Here is an 18722-nt window from a genome sequence, read left to right as displayed (position 1 = left end):
TTTAAAAGTTCAAGGACTGAATTTTGATACGAAAAACAGAAAAGGGATTGGTTTGTGGTTACCCTGAGCACATCGCCAGCTATGACAATAAAGGAGCATTGGGTTGAGGGTTGAACATGGAGCCATTGATCATCAAGCAATTGAATTTGAAGACCAGAAATGAGATGCTGTAATAAGTAGGAGATGCAAGAGCCATTGATCATCAACTATGTTTATTTTTGGTATAGGATAAGTAGGAGAGAAGGAGATGCAAGAGATTTTTTCTATTTTACTTTTTTGAAAAAATAATTAGTTATATATATATTTTTAGAAAGATTTAATTTTTATTCATTTAAATTTGAAGGTTAGTCCTAAACTAACACGTTTTTATATATTTGATCTCTAAAATTCAATAATGTTTAATAGATCAATTTTGTAAGTTGTAGGCCCCTAAAGTCTCATTTGGTAATCATTACGTTTTTTTATTTTTGGTTTCTGAAAATTAAGCATATTTTCTCTCAATTTCTTACAAATTTGCATTTTTCTTTAATTACAATGGTTTAATTCTTAGTTAAATTCCAAAAACCAAAAAAACTTTTGTTCCAAGATTTTGGCATGTTAGTTAATGTCATCCTTAAATAGATTTCATTTTTAAACTTTAACATACTCATGAAAACATCATCAAGTCGTTGTAGTATAGTGGTAAGTATTCCCGCCTGTCACGCGGGTGACCCGGGTTCGATCCCCGGCAACGGCGATTTAAGCTTTTTTTCCTTCCTACTAAATTTTGCTCAAAATGGTTCGTTTGAACGGAAAATCAATGAAAACTACTTCTGTTTCGGAATTTTTTGCATTTGTACCCCGAAAATAGTTTGAGATCAACAAACATAATTAATAAAATTAATTAATTTTTAATTATTATACAATATAGTTGTCCATCCAACCATGTGTCCTTAATACGTTACTTCATGTATCAACAAATTTATATATAGTTAGTGTCCTAATAGCACCATCCTACATGTCAATTCTCCTAATATATATATATATATATTTATTATTTTATATTCTTTTGCTATTTATTATATTATATATTACTATTATACTATATTTTTTCATATTTGTATTCCCGTTGTGTTCCCCAATTTTACAATACGTTATCAGCACGAGCTCCTGTCGTTTTTCCCACTAAAGGTAGGTTCTAAAGGTATGCCGGTTTTTTTCTTTTCATTATAATTAATAAATTTAATGTTATTTTGCATATTCAATATCTATTAAATTTCTAACATAAGTATAACATTTTATGATAGTGCTACCATGACAAATCTCACAAAATTAGAATTTTCCGCCCTTGATATTAACGACAATAATTATTTGTCATAGCTTGATGTCGAAATCCACCTGGATGCTATGAATCTTGGAGAGACTATTAAAGAAGGAAATATGATATCCAATCAGGACAAAGCAAAAACTATGATTTTCTTTCGTCATCATATCCACAAAGGATTAAAAATGGAGTATCTTACAATAAAAGATCCTCATATCTTGTGAAAAAAATTAAAAGAGATGTATGATCATTAAAAGACAGTTATTCTTACTAAAGCTCGTTATGAGTGGATGCATTTGAAGCTACAAGATTTTAAATCAGTAAGTTATTACAATTCCGCATTATCTAAAATCAGTTCAAAATTTTTGTTATGCGGAGAAAAAAATTACTGTTGATATATTAGAGAAGACATTTTCTACATTTCATGTCTCGAATATGCTCCTGTAGCAGCAATATCGAGAGAAATGTTTTAAACAGTATTCTGAACTAATTTCATGTCTTCTCATGGCCGAACAAAATAACGAGTTATTGATGAAGAACCACGAATCTAGACCAACCGGAACAACACCATTCCCTGAAGTGAATGCTGTGAATTTTAATAATAATCGTGGTCGAGGTCGAGGTTGAGGTCATGACCGTGGAAGAGGAAGAAATTATTATTATTTTCTTGGTGGTCATTCTAATCATTTAAATTTCAAAAGAACCACACAAAATGATGATCATAAAAGAAAAGCTCCACAAGATAAAAGTTTAAAGAGTGTTGAAAATAAATGTTTCCGATGTGAAATGACTAAGCATTGGTCACATACCTATCGTATGTCAAAACACTTAGTTGACCTCTATCAAGCCTCTCTCTGAAAGAAAAAGAGAAAAATGTGGAAGCAAATTTTGCATACCAGAATAATGATATATTTGACCCTTCCCATATGATAAATTTAGATGTGGCAGACTTCTTTAAATCTCCTGAAGAGAAGATTGACACAATTGGTGGCACATCAAATGTTTCTTTTGACTTTGAGAATATCAAGACTTAATGTTGTTGTTTTCTTTTATCTATCTTCATGTTTTTTTTTTAGTAACTTTTGTATATTTTAAGTGTTGTTTTTCTTATAGTAATTATTTTCTTTCAATGAAGAAACATGGATCATTTTCATATGTTGGGTGTTTAAAAAATGAGCAAAGAAGATCTATGTTTGGCAGACAGTGCAATTACACATACAATATTTACAAATAAAAAAAAATACTTTTCCAAATTGACAATGCTGAAGGCAAAAGTAAATAGAATATTAGGTTCTGCAAACTTGATCGAAGGTTTTGGAAAAGCAAATATTATTTTGCCTAGAGGAACAAAATTTACAATTGACAATGCATTGTTCTTTAGTCAATCAAAGAGAAATCTTCTAAGTTTTAAACATATACATTGCAATGGTTATCATATTAGACTGATAGTAAGAATAATGTGGAATATCTATATATAGTATCCACTTTATCAAATGAAAAACGTATATTCGAAGAGTTGTCTACTTTATCTTCTGGACTATATTATAATCATATACGAGTAATTGAAACATATGTAACAATGAAGCTGAAGTTCATGAATCCAAACATATTTATAATTTGGCATGACCAACTGGGTCGTCAAGGATCTATAATGATGAGGAGAATTATTGAGAATTCAAATGGATACCCATTGAAGAGCCAGGAGATTCTTCAATCTAATGAATTATCATGTAATGCTTGTGTTAGGTTTTATGTCCTAAAAACTTGCCGTTTGTAAAATGATAAACATTTTCTATTATCAATATACTTGTTATTGATTTCATAGATTGTACGAAAGTCTAAATCCAATAAACTAAGACCCACGACTATTGTATGAGTACTTGAACTTTATGTGGAGACCTAAGAGTGGATCGGGTTCAAGTAAATAGTCAAAATGATTTATGGTACATGAATGAGGTTGGGTACCTTTTTTGGTAACACCATTGGATGCGGCTTACTCTGTAGTTGTTACAAAGAGTTATAAAGTCCTACATACGATGTGATCCTAATACGTACATGTTATGACATGAAGAGTGGGGGCGTCCAATGCAATGAGTTTGCATAAGATTAAGACCAAGAAATAAGTCACTCTTACTTTATAACGTTATTTACTGTTTAAGACTGACTATTTCACCTAGATGACCTAGGTAACTCGATCTTAATCCTAAGCTAACTATGAACTCTTGTTTATTCGGGATTGCTCTTAGATTTACATAGTTGAGGGTTGGCTCAACAGTGCCGGCTCAATAAGACTCCCATTTTATGGGTAAGATCGGATAGATAACTAGGGACATAGGGTGCAAGACGGAGTTCACACCTACCCGATTTAGGGATAGGAAAAAGGTTCTTCTCTCAAGTACTGAATCCAGGTCTTGAACAAGGGGCCTCACCCTCTCACTGGGTTGAGAGAGTTTGGTTTAGTGATTGGATCACAAACCAGTTGTTCATTAGAAGATCAGTAGGGACTTGAGGAATAAGATGTAATCTCGGGGGTAAAACAAATATTTGACCTAGCATTTATTACGAACCACCTGTGAAGGGTCGACTTGCAGATCATGGTTAAATCATATGAACATAATATATCTACAGTGAGGGGGCTGCAACTATGGGCTTTAGTGGAGTGACTCATTAGTTAACGAATGAGGATTAATTTGGTCTAATGAGTTTAGCCAATTAATCTCGGATTGTTGGATCCCATGATCTATAGGTCCACAAGGTCCCCTTACTAGCTAACACACTAGCTCTAAAATAGCGTGATAAGTTAATTTGAAACATTCAAATTAGAATTAAGGGAATTAGTAATTATATGAGATATAATTATATGTTTAATTTAGAATTAAACGAAATAGGAGAATTTATATATTTAAATATGATTTAAATATATAAAGATGGATATGTGTTAAAATTAATTTAATATTTGATATTAAATTAATTAAGTTTTTTTTAATAATTAATTTATGAAATTAATTAAATTTTTCATTTTAAAATCAAAATAGATTTAATAAAATGAAATTTTGATTTTTTGAGATAAAATTGAAAAAGGAAAATAAAAAAAAACAAAACACATAAAATGGAAAAAGAAGTTTTTCTATTATCCATCATCAAGTAGCTCATTCAAATGGCATTATCATTGCCTTGTCTTCTCCAAACATGAGCTGCAACTCATGCAACTTCTCTCTTTGCATGTTGATCTGCAATATAATGAAGAGATTGGAGTTAAAATCGGGCATGCAATCTATAGAGATTTTGAGAGAAAAATTGGTTTGAAGAAAGAATTCTTCAGCTGATTTTCTATAGTGAGCATTTCTTTTTCTACCCTTGATTCAAGCTTGTTTTGAGTCCCACAACTCAATCTAGAGCACCAAGAGAATAATGAGGAAGATCTTAAGGTGGTCTACAACAAGATTTGGAGAAGATGGCAGCTAGTGAAGGAGCTTTGAAGAAGTTCTATAAGAGGTATGTCTTGAAACTTATTTAGGAGCTTTGAAGAAGTTCTACAAGAGGTATGTCTTGAAACTTATTTTTTTCTGCAAAAGCATGCTTTATATTTTGCTAAAATTAGTGAATTTGAATGCTTATATGATCCTTGTGCTTCCGCTACTGTTGATATAATCCTTCAATTGGTATCAGAGCATTAAATAAGCATTCAATTTGGTTTAATTTTGGTTTGGTTGGTGTTTTATATGAGAAATATGAAACTGATGCACTGATATGGTTTTTTGAGTTTTGGATGTTTAATTCTCTTTAATTTCTCATTTAAATTAGCAATTGGCTCTTGTTTGATGAGCATATATGTATTAGCTAGAGTCTGTAATTTATTTTGAGTAATTAGAGTCGAAATTAAGATGTAATTGAAGAAACAAGTGAAAGAGGTCGAGCTACTGTTCCAGTTTTTCAGTTTCTGCTCAGAATCATTATTGAGGTTCCAGTTGCTAAACGATCATCTAGCTCTAGAAGCTACACGATGTGAAGAAAAGGTAGACGATCGTATAGCAATTGGCGCTGGTCGTTGTGATGTTGAACGCTAGACAATCGTGTACCTGCGAGAGCTAAACGATACGTTCAATTTGCTATACAATAGCATTAAGCGATCATTCAACTTTTGTGTGGGAACTAAACGATATGTTGAATTTACTATATGATGGTACTATGCGATCGTGTAACAATGATGTGTGCTACGCAATGCAATGAAGTGCTACGCGATAACACTAAGTGATCGTTTAGAAGCGTAGCTAAGCGATCCTGTAGACGAAGTGCTAAGTGATGCGTTGAAGTTTCTATGCGATGGAACTAAACAATCGCTTACCTACGATGCTGAACGATACGATGATGTTCTATACGATGGAGTTAAGCAATCGTTTAGCTACGGCGGATACTAAACGATGACATGAAGCGCTAGACGATAGTGTTAAGCGATCGTTTGGTTCTATGTGATAGAACTAGGCGATAGTTATGCGATAGCTATACGATAGCTAAGAGATAGCTATGTGATGGAGTTTGAGCGATTGTGTATTTTTATACGATAGAGCTAAGCGATCATTTAGCTTCGACAGACACTAAGCGATCGTGTAACTTTATGCGATAAAGCTAAACGATCTTTTAGTTGAGGCAAACACTAAGTGATCGTGTAGTACATCCACAATACAAGGCGATGGAGCAAGATGATAATCTTTAGCACTATACAATTGGACTTTGCAAGATTTTGAGTTGGACCGAGAGTAGCCGGTTCGACCGGTTTTCTCCAGGTCCAATCCGATTCAGCCTTAAAAATGTTTTGGCTGGTTCGGTTCATACTCATCCAGTCCGGTTCAAGATGTTTGGGTTTGGTTTGGAGCAGTTGAAAGGCGGTTTTGAAGCTGATTTGTAGTAGTTAGGCTTCTGTTTGCTTGTTTGTCAAAACTAACACCATATCAGTCTGTGTTTAATTATTTATGCATTTGATGTATGTTATAATCAAATAAATCTTGTATGTGCATATAGTATACCATTTAGATTTAAAATCCCATCACAGAAAGCATGTCACATGCATTGAAAGTATGTTATAATTGTTATAATATATAGTATGCATGTTAGGATTTCTTGTATTTAATATAAATGTTCTATTAAATTTGAATGTCTCATGTATGTTATGGATGAATAGCATGTATAAAGTTTTATAAGTTGTTATAAAATTGGGTTAGACATTTAAAATCCATAAACAACAGCTACATGTTCACGTAGGTTGACCATCTGTTTTAATTGTTAAAACTTATAAAACCTATGTTACAAACTCAATCTGTATATAATCCTGTCTAAGGTTGGGTGTACTTAAGTTCATGGGTTACGGAACACCTCCTTCCTGGGGATTATGGCCGAATAATTGAGTGTTGGTAACCGATTTTATGAGCATACGTGAGTGATGTAAGGTAATAAAATGGTTTATCACCTAAACATCGTAGGTTAAAATCCAATTATAAGAGTTATACTTGGATAAACCACATAGACTTAGGGTTATTTTATTAGCCGAAAAGAACCTATGTATAAATCTACCCAAAATAGAACACTTCAGTGGCAATTTAATAACTTTTATATGATAGAGTTATTAGAATACTCCAGTGAGAGATTAATAACATATATGATACGTTATTTTTAGCTCTCACGTCTCTAAGAGTTCACAATCCAGATTTAAGCGGTACTTCGTGTCACCCTAGAAATGGCCTCTCTACAGAAAGTATTTTTAGCTTAAATCTAGATTTCGGTGAATAAGAGAAAGTTGTTCAAACATAAGTCTATTATACGATAAATAGATTTCAGCTACCATGTCTCCACATAGTTTACACCGTGAGATTCATATGACACTTCGTGTCACCCTAGAAGTGACCTCCCTAAGTAGAGTGTTTTGTATGAGTCAATATCAAGGTAAATGGAGGAAGTATTCATAGTAAGTGGGTGAAGGGCATCTGAAAACGACGGGTCACACTTACAAGAATTACTAAGTTTTTAGTAAAGATCTTGACCGAAAACGATAACTAAACGACTATAGGAATACGAGTTATTCCGGGGATAGTGTTTGGTCAAAATTGTTTGTTTTAGTGAAGGAGTATCCGACTGCCCCACGGTAGCACATATTCTGACTTACTAAAATATCATTGCAAATAAAGAATGGTTATGGGTACATTATTAATTTTTGCTAAAAATTTGATTTTGGATTTAGTTACAATTTGCTAATTAGAATTTTTTTGAATTTTATCAACATGTCGAATTCTAGAATACTCACTTCCGATATTATTAACAATAAAATCAAATCAACAAACAAATTACTAACGGTTGATTACACCAGCAAAGTTTTAACAGAGGATTGTCCTCTATCTCCCAACTCATCTAAAATCATGAATTATATAGATGAGAATGCTAAATTCGAACAACAAGATAAATACGATTTACTTGTTATCGAAGCATATTTAGTAGAAAACGATAAAATCTAGATAGTTGATTCAGATGCCGTTAATCATGTATGTACTATCTCACAAGAAACAAGTTCTTGGAGATAGTTGACAGAAGGTGAAACAGTCTTTAAGGTAGGGACATAGGAGATTGTTTCAACCAAAGCAATGAGAGATATGAAGTTATTTATAGGAGATAAGTACATTTATTTGAAAAATGTATATGATATTCCTTCTATGAAAAGGAATCTAATATCTGTCTCTTGTTTGCTAGAACAAAATTATAAAGTTTATTTCGAAAATGGTGAAGTGTTCATCAAAATGGGAAATAAACAGATTTGCTATGCAAAATTAGAAAATAAGTTGAACATGTTAAAACCAACTAAGGTCAAAGCTGTTTTGAACATAGAGATGTTTAAAACTGCTGGGAATCATAAGATAAGGAAGATTTCTCCAAATGCCTATCTTTGGCACTTGATTCTGGGTCACATAAATCTCAACAGGATTAAGAGATTGGTTAAGAATGATCATCTAAACAAGTTGGAAGACAGTTCATTACCACCATATGAGTCCTGTCTTAAGGGTAAAATGCCAAAAAGATCTTTTTCTAGAAAAGGTCTTAGAGCCAAAGAATCCCTAGAGTTGATTCACTCAGACCTTTGTGGACCTCTAAATGTTAGAGCAAGAGGAGGGTATGAATATTTTATCAGTTTTATAGATGATTATTCCAGGTATGGGCATGTTTACTTAATGCACCAAAAGTCTAAAACTTTTGAAAAGTTCAAAGAGTATAAGGCCTGTCTCTTATACACATCTAGATGTGTATAAGAGACAGGTATAAGGCTAAGGTTAAGAACCAATTAGGTAAAAAGATTGAAACGCTTCGATCGGATCGAGGTAGTGAGTATATGGACATAGAATTCCAGAACTATTTGATAGAACATGGAATTCAGTCTCAACTCACAGCCCCTGGCATATCTCAGTAGAACGGTGTGGTAGAGAGGAGAAACAGAACCTTGTTGGACATGGTTCGTTCCATGATGAGTTACGCTCAGTTACCAAATTCTTTTTGGGGACACACAGTTGGGACTACGGTGTATATTTTGAACATGGTTCCCTTGAAAAGCGTTTCTGAAACATCTTACAAGCTTCAGATGGGACGTAAAGGAAATTTACGTCACTTCAGGATTTGGGATTGTCCAGCACATGTGTTGATGCAAAATCCTAAAAAGCTGGAACACCTTCAAAAGTATGTCTATTTGTAGGCTACCCAAAAGAAACAAAAGGTGGTTTCTTTTATGATCCTCAGGAAGATAATGTGTTTGTATCACAAATGCTACCTTCCTGGAGGAAGATTATATAAAGAACCATCAATCTCGTAGTAAGCTAGTAATAGAAGAAATGTCCAGAGAAACGACAAATGCATCAACAAGAGTTGTTGATCAAGCAGGTCCATCAACAAGAGTTGTGGATCGAGCAGGTCCGTCAACAAGAGTTGTTGATGAAATTAATACTTCACATCCTTCTCAAGAGTTGAGAATGCCTCGTCGTAGTGGGAGGGTTGTGCAATAGCCTAACCGGTACATGGGTTTAATTGAAACTCAAGTCATCATACTAGATGATGGTTTAGAGGATCCATTGTCTTTTAATCAAGCAATTAACGATGTGAACAAAGACTAATGGATCAAAGCCATGGACCTTGAAATGAAATCTATGTATTTCAATTCTGTCTAGTATCTTGTAGATCAACCTGAAGGAGTAAAATCCATCAGTTGCAAATGGATCTACAAGGGAAAACGAGACCAAGCTGGTAAGGTACAAACCTACAAAACTAGACTAGTGGCAAAAAGGTTTACCCAAATACTTTTATCCATAGCCACATTTTATGATTATGAAATATGGAAAATGGCTGTCAAGATAGCTTTTATGAATGACTATCTTGAAGAGAGTATCTATATGTCACAACCAGAAGGGTTTATACAGCAGGGTCAAGAGCAAAAGGTTTGCAAGCTTAATTGATCCATTTATGGATTAAAATAAGCTTCTAGATCTTGGAATATGAGATTCGATGTTGCAATCAAATCTTATGGCTTTGAACAAAATATTGACGAACCCTGTGTCTACAAGAAAATCATCAACAAAATTGTCACTTTTCTGGTATTGTATGTTGATGATATTCTACTCATTGGGAACGAGGTAGAATATCTAGCTGACGTTAAGAGATGGCTAGCTTCAAATTCGAAATGAAAGATTTGGGAGAAGCAAAATATGTTCTTGGAATCCAAATAGTTCAGAATCGCAAGAATAGAATATTAACATTATCTCAAGCATCTTATATAGACAAAATATTGTCTAGATATAAAATGCAAAATTCCAAGAAAGGATCTTTACCTTTCAGGCATGAAATTCACCTATCTAAGGAATAGAGTCCTAAGACACCTCAAGAAGTTGAGGAGATGAATCGAATTCCATATGCATCTGCAGTTGGTAGTTTGATGTATGCAATGTTGTTTACTTATCCCGATATATGTTATGCCGTAGGAATTGTCAGCAGATTTCAGTCCAATCCTGGTCATGGCCATTAGACTGCTGTTAAAAACATTCTCAAGTATCTTCGGAGAACGAGAGATTATATACCCGTGTATGGTCCTAAGAATCTGATCCTTACTGGATACACTAATTTTGACTTTCAAACCGATATTGATTCGAGGAAATCAACTTCGGGGTCAGTATTCACTCTTAACGGAGGAGCAGTTGTGTGGAGAAGCATCAAGCATAGTTATATTGTGGACTCTATAATGGAAGCTGAGTATGTAGCTGCAAGCGAAGCAACAAAAGAAGCAGTATGGCTTAGAAAGTTCTTGACAGATCTGGAAGTAGTTCTTAATATGCACCTATCTATCACTCTCTGTTGTGACAATAGTGGAGCAGTTGAAAATTCAAAGAAACCACGAAGCCATAAAAGGGGAAAGCATATCGAACGAAAGTACCATCTCATCAGGGAGATTGTACACAGAGCAGGTGTCATTCTCACTCAGATTGCTTCTCAAGACAACTTAGCTGATCCATTTACAAAGGCCCTCTCGGCTAAAGTCTTCGAGGGTCACCTCGTAGGACTAGGTCTACGAGTTTTATATCACTAGGGCAAGTGAGAGAATTTATGGGTATTGTAATACCCTAGTTTATTGTATTTGTACATTTTATTCTCTCCATGTAAAATCAACGTTGTATATATTTCTGTATATTGATCCACTGGAGTTTTAGTCTAAGTGGGAGTATTGTTGGGTTTTATGTCCTAAAAACTTGCAGTTTGTAAAATGATAAACATTTTCTATTATCAATATACTTGTTATTGATTTCATAATTGTACGAAAGTCTAAATCCAATAAACTAAGACTCGTGACTATTGTATGAGTACTTGAACTTTATGTGGAGATCTAAGAGTGGATCGGGATCGAGTAAATAGTCAAAATGATCTATGGTACATGAATGTGGTTAGGTACCTTATTTTGGTAATACCATTGGATGTGACTTACTCTGTAGTTGTTACAAAGAATTGTAAAGTGCTACATACGACGTGATCCTAATTCGTACATGTTATGACATGAGGAGTGGGGGCGTCCTATACAATGAGTTTGCATAAGATTAGGACCAAGAAATAAGTAACTCTTAATTTATAATGTTGTTTACTATTTAAGACTGACTATTTCACCTAGATGACCTAGGTAACTCGATCTTAATCCTAAGCTAACTATGAACTCCTGTTTATTCGAGATTGCCCTTAGATTTTCATAGTTCAGGGTTGGTTCAACAGCACCGGCTCAATAAGACTCCCATTTCAGGGGTAAGACCAGATAGATAGCTGGAGACATAGGATGCAAGATGAAGTTCACACCTACCCGATTTAGGGATTGGAGAAAGGTTGTTCTCTCAAGTACTGAATCCAGGTCTTGAACAAGGGGCCCCACCCACTGGGCTAAGAGGGTTTGGTTTAGTGATTGGATCACAAACCAGTTTTTCATTAGAGTATCGGTAGGGACTTGAGGAATAAAACGTAATCTTGGGGGTAGAACAGATATTTGACCCAACTATTATTACAAACAACCTGTGAAGGGTTGACTTGCTGATTATAGTTAAATCATGTAGACATAATATATCTACAGTGAGGGGAGTGCAACTATGGGCTTTAGTGGAGTGGCCCATTAGTTAACGAATGGGGGATTAATTTTGTCTAATGAGTTTAGCAAATTAATCTCGGATCGTTAGAGCCCATGATCTGTAGGTTCACGTGGTCCCCCTACTAGCTCGTAACGGACTAACTCTAGAATAGCGTGATAAGTTAATTTGAAACGTTCAAATTAGAATTAAGGGAATTAATAATTATATGAGATATAATTATATGTTTAATTTTAGAATTAAACGAAATAGGAGAATTTATATATTTAAATATGATTTAAATATATAAAGATGGATATGTGTCAAAATTAATTTAATATTTGATATTAAATTAATTAAGTTTTATTTAATAATTAATTTATGAAATTAATTAAATATTTCATTTTAAAATAAAAATAGCTTTAATAGAATCAAATTTTGATTTTTTGAGATAAAATTGAAAAAGGAAAATAAAACAAATAAAACATATAAAATGAAAAAACAGGTTTTTCCATTTTCCATCATCAATTAGCTCACTCAAATGACATTATTATTGCCTTGTCTTTTCCAAGCATGAGCTACAACTCATACAACTCTTCTCTTTGCATGTTTATTTGCAATATAATGAAGCGATTGGAGTTAAAATCGGACATGCAATCTATAGAGATTTTGAGAGAAAAATTGGTTTGAAGAAAGAGTTCTTCAGCTGATTTTCTGCAGTGAGCATTTCTCCTTCTACCCTTGATTCAAGCTTGTTTTGAGTCCCACAACTCAATCTAGAGTACCAAGAGAATAGTGGGGAAGATCTTGAGATGGTCTACAATAAGATTTGGAGAAGATAACAGCTAGTGAAGAAGCTTTGAAGAAGTTCTACAAGAGGTATGTTTTGAAACTCATTTTTTTCCTGCAAAAGCATGCTTTATATTTTGCCAAAATTAATGAATTTGAGTGCTTAAATGATCCTTGTGCTTCTACTACTGTTGATACAATCCTTCAGTTTGCTCTCAAGAAAAATTGATAATTAGACCATCACTAGCTAAAGTGGGGATGAATCATCTGCATTTTTAGAACGAGTTCATGGTGATATATGTGGACCCATTAACCCACCAAGTGGACCATTTGGATATTTTATGGTATTAATAGATGCATCTAACAGATGGTCACACATATACTTATTATCAAGTCAAAATATTGCATTTGCAAGATTACTTGCTCAAATAATTAAGTTAAGAGCACAATTTCCTGATTATACAATTAAGACCATTCGTCTTTATAATGCTGGTGAATTTACATTCCAAGCTTTTGATAATTATTATGTGTCGATTGGGATAAGTGTTGAATATCATGTAGCTCATGCTCATACACAAAATGGTTTAGCAGAATCATTTATAAAACGTTTGCAATTAATTGCAAGACCATTACTTATGAGAGCTAAGTTTCCTTCATCTGTGTGGGGACATGCTATTTTGCATGCAATGCCACTTTTACGCATTAGGCCAGTAGCTTATCATAAGTACTCACCATTATAATTAGCTTATGGTCATGAGCTAAATATTTCCCATATGAGAATTTTTGGATGTGCAGTATATGTTCCAATTGTTCCACCACAACGCACTAAGATGGGTCCTCAAAGGAGGTTAGGAATATATGTTTGATATGATTCCCCATCAATTATTAAATATCTTGAGCCCTTGACGGGTGATGTATTTACTGCACGATTTGCTGATTGTCATTTTAATGAGACAAATTTTCCAACATTAGGGGGAGGAATTAAAAAGTTGGAAAACGAAATTCCATAGAATGCATCGTTATTGTCTCATTTAGATCCCCGTACATATCAATGTGAACTTGAAGTTCAGAAAATAATTCATTTGCAAAATATAACAAATCTTACCAGATGCATTTATAGATACAAAGAAAGTAACTAAGTCACATATACCAATTGCAAATATTCCATCAAAAATTGATATCTCAACACAACAAGTTGTCACTAATGAATCTGGAACACGCCAGAAGCGTGGTAGACCAGTGGGTTCCAAAGATAAAAACCTCGAAAACAAAAAATAATTAATAGTGAAAAAGACTTTGTTGAGGATGTAAATACCCATAAAGAAATCCTTGACATGACTAGTAAGGAAGGTGAAATACCTGAAGATAACAATGAGATTTCAGTAAATTATGTCGTGATAGGAAAAATATGGAATCGAACTAATGTAATTATGGATAACATTTTTGCATATAATGTTGCTCTTGACATTATATCTGAAAATGAGGATCCTAAACCAAAATCTGTTGAAAAATGTCGATATAGAAAAGATTGGCTTTAGTGGAAAGAATCTATCAAGGCTGAATTAAACTCACTTTCAAAACGATAAGTTTTTGGACCAGTAGTCCGAATACCAAAAGGTGTCAAACTTGTGGGGTACAAATGGGTATTTGTGAGAAAAAGAAATGAAAATAATGAGGTCACAAGATACAAAGCAAGACTAGTTGCACAAGGTTTTTCACAAAGACCTGGTATTGATTATGAGGAGACATATTCTCCAATGGTGGATGCGATTATACTAAGATATTTAATTAGCCTAACTGTGTATGAAAGTTTGGATATGCATCTTATGGATGTAGTCACTGAAGGAACTCTTATACAAGAGTACCTCTGAGCGGAAGCCGATCTTTCCAAAGACATTATGATAAAATTACAACATTTACATTGTAACAAACAGATATGTATCATACTATAAAATTACAGGCTTGCTTAGAAATAAACAACCAAGAGAACAATAAACTTACAAGTTGAAGACTCTTTCTTCTTGGAAAATCTTGCTATCTCTACGAACGGATGCTCTCGATCTCGCTGGAACGACAAGCTATCATTCACCAAAACTCCGGTCGTCTACCACGAACGGCCTCCACACGAACAACAGGAAGATGAAGACGACACTACCACTTGGAACCCTTAGTATTTTCGGTGTGAGAATCCAAAGAGTGGGCTCTATAAGGATTTGGTAGAGGGGAGGAGGAAAAGAGATAGTATACAATGATCAAGCAAGTGAGAGAAAGCTAAGTCTATCATATAGACAAAGTGCTTGATCATTATGTGTTTAAAATAAATATGCATCTTATGTTATGCATTGATCTCCACCCGTCGATGGTCATGTGTTGGACTAGAAAATATACAATATGTGTTTAAGCATGTATACGATGACCATGCGCTCCTGTCACAAGTTTTCTTGCTTTCTCGCAAAGTATAACGAGAACCAAGTTTCTCAGGGTGATCCTAGGTCGAACACAAGGGGACTTGTAACTCAATAATATTTATGAAGTAAGCGTTTGAGGCGATGAATAAAAGTAAAAAGACAAAAGTTAAAAGGATTATGCGCTACTTCTATTCCTAACTAAACAAATTGAGTAATGGAAGTTTAACTATGGGAATTGGTAAAGATGCAGCAGTTGTTAACACATAATTATATTCATTATGTTAGGTCGCCCGAGTAATCCTAGCTTTCCACACTAATGCATCGTACACCTCTCGGTGGCCAGCATCATGCCTATATCTCTATAATGCATGGTTGCGTCGAGCATAAGATCATGCCTATCTCTAGAAACAATGCATACTTTGCTTTAGTGTGTTCCACTACTCACCCTCTCAGGTGGTTAGTTGCGGCTAATCAGCTCATAGACAAGCATTGCAACGACTCATAGACAAGCGTTGCTATCGCCTCACACCAAGTGAAGAAGANAACAATGCATACTTTGCTTTAGTGTGTTCCACTACTCACCCTCTCAGGTGGTTAGTTGCAGCTAATCAGCTCATAGACAAGCATTGCAACGACTCATAGACAAGCGTTGCTATCGCCTCACACCAAGTGAAGAAGATAACTCACTATACCCCCGCAACGCACACCTCTCGATGGGTTGCTACATGTGTTCTATCTCTAGGCTGCACGATTGAGTATGTGACTACCTTTGATAACTAAACGATGAATGTAAATGATGATAAAGGAGAAGAAGATGAAGAAGATGAAGCTGAAGAAACTAATAGATGCATTGATTACAAATGTATTAATGTCTTAAGCCAAAATGTAATACAATACAAAGATAAGAGGAGAGGTGGAAGGCTAGATGCAGGCAATCTCTTGCTTTTCATCAGAAATGCGACAAGGCTACTGGTGGCGCCATGGATGGATGGTGGACAAGTCTCTCTCAAGCTCTATCTCCGGCGTAGATCTGGTCGTCACTCAAAAGGGTCTGTGGAGGTGGAGAATCCTAAAAAAGTGTCTGCTCATGCTCTCATCTTTGATCACAAGGATCCGCCTCAAGGCAGAAGCTCAGATGTTTTGAAGTGAAGCTCCAAGGCGCTATTTATAGAGCTCAAATGCCGACACATTGATGATTGTGTTTTGACTCACTGCTACTTTTGTTGCGGTATGGGCAATGTCAACATCACCTTATCTTGCTGATACTTCCAAGGTATGCGTTCGAGCTTATTTCTCCTGAGGTGTCAACGCATTCCATCTACGTTGCGAGCAGTCTTCTATCATATTTATCACTCTGTGGACGCAACATTCCATGCGGCAAACTAATATTTATGACAATCAACCTATGCGGTCAACCTTGCAGCGGTTTGGGACCGACGCATGCGATCAATTCCTGTAATATCTGCAAAAATGGACACTTTGACGCGGAATAATGCATGGTACAGGGTTAGTGAGGATTTTTTGTGTTGATTGACGCAAGCTCACTTTTCACATGAATTTTTAGAATTATCAACGCATATTTTGCTTGTTAGCCCTCATAGTTCTGAGTAAAAGGCTACAATAGCTTCTATTTTGACCCTGTAGTTACATCTGATAACGGGCAGAAATGCACATTATTACAGTGCTAAGTTATAAAACAATGCAGTTTTGCGTTGATAAAAATATACAAGATTGCGTCCAAAAGCATTAAGTTCACAATATTGCGGTCACATGAGTCCATCACATTAAAACGGTTAACTTATGTATTTTTGTGCAGAATATGCATTGACGCAAGGCGAAAAATGCAATCCAAAGAAATCAACGGCTGAGCGCATCAAAAGATTGCGTTAACGCAAGGATATGCGGTCACTTGCGCTCGCAAATATTTACTCAAGAAGGTTGCCGCATAGAGTCAGCGCAACTTGGTGGACCCATCCGGGTAAAAAGCGTAATAAATCACGATGGGACAGAAAGCTGATGATGGTCGATTTCGAATTAAGTTGACAAGCCATTAACGAACTACTGTAGCAAGTACCCTCAACTTTTAGGTGACAAATATTCGTCGCATCAGACAGAGAATTAATGTCATCCCATCAATGCAATCATAAGAGAGAAGAAGCCTTTCACCCTGAAGCTCTATAAATAAGGAGTCGACAATTAGATAATTTTCTCTTAGATAGAAGTAGCCTTGTTCATAGTTTTTCTTTTACCTAGATGGAGCGAGAGAAGAGAAGAGACACTAGAAGATCACCCTGGTCAGCTCGAGAGAGAACCCAGGAGGCATGGAAAGAAAGAGAGAGGGTCGACTCTTGCGAGGGCAAGATTATCTTTTAAGCAGAGTAGAGAAGAACAGTGTAAAAAGCCTTAGCAAGCAAGAGATTGCTACCAGGCTCTTTATTCTTATTCCGCATTGTTATTTTGTATTTCAATTGTATATCTATAAAATGAAACTTGCTTATCTACATCTGTTCACTCTCTTACAAGCACGCATGAGTAGCTAAATTTATCGAATGGGTTGAGAATAACTTAGCTAACATGACCTAGGATCTTCATTGCATGCGATTATCTTGTCTTATGTTGTGCCCAACACCCCTTTAGAGCTACTCGAGAGAGAGTCTAAATAAAGAACCTGAGACTTGAGAGAGCTAGGTTAGAATCTAGACTCGAGAGAGCAAGATTAGATCTTCATAATTAAGAGATAGAAACTTAGAGATAAGCTCTGTTTGCTAACATGCATCACATGCACCCTAGAGATAGGTCATGGTATTATGTGATCGCCTAACATGAACGAAATCCTAGGAAGTGTTAGCTGAACCCCTTCTCAACCCATTCCCTTGCATATTCATCGCATCTTCCATATTATCAACTCTTTTCTTAACTCTGCCGCATACATTTTATATCGCAAACAACAACCCAACAACTTCTTTGATTTATTGGTTACAACAAAGTCATCTTAAAAATTATTACCGCATATTGTTTTCCTCAGTCCCTGAGTTCAACCCTAGACTTACCAGGAAATTCAGTAGGATTTATACTTGGCTCCTGCTGAGAAAGCTTGTTGCACAACGCATTTTCCATCATTACAATTTCCTTTCATTATTTCACCGCATAAAATAACGCATCGAGTTTTTGGCACTATTGCCGGGGACTTCGGCAAGACAGTGTGCTAACGGTAATTTTTTTGCTTTCTTTGCAGCTTTCAATCTCTGACGCATTACGACCTAGAGATTGAAAGGATGTTCCAACAAAGATTGATAGATAGCCGCCAACAACAACAACTAGACAAAGATAACATGGCGGAACAACCTGAAAATGGAGAACCAAATGAAAATAACGTCATGGAGAATCCCATCCTATTGGCGAACGATCGTAATAGGCCCATTCGAGACTATGCATCACCCAACCTCTACGATTTCTCCCCAGGAATCATGAGGCCCGCTCTTGACGGATCAAGATTCTAAATGAAACCGGTGATGTTGCAAATGATCCAGATTGCTAGACAGTTTGGAGGAAGGCGTGGCGAGGACCTGCATGCCCACCTCCGGAGCTTCATAGAAATCTGCAACA

The 18722-nt window shown here is 35.3% G+C and overlaps 1 non-coding gene across 1 annotated transcript; it reads left to right on the top strand.

Annotated features, from left to right (window-relative positions):
* Window positions 1–664: 664 nt before the first annotated feature.
* Window positions 665–736, top strand: TRNAD-GUC. The gene has a single exon. It is a non-coding gene; the product is annotated as a tRNA-Asp (tRNA).
* The last annotated feature ends 17986 nt before the right edge of the window (window positions 737–18722 follow it).

Source organism: Benincasa hispida, chromosome 9 (assembly GCF_009727055.1).
Source record: "Benincasa hispida cultivar B227 chromosome 9, ASM972705v1, whole genome shotgun sequence".
Taxonomy (NCBI): Eukaryota; Viridiplantae; Streptophyta; class Magnoliopsida; order Cucurbitales; family Cucurbitaceae; genus Benincasa; species Benincasa hispida.
The sequence above is the reverse complement of the archived record's forward strand: the minus strand, read 5'-3'. Positions and strand labels throughout refer to the sequence as shown.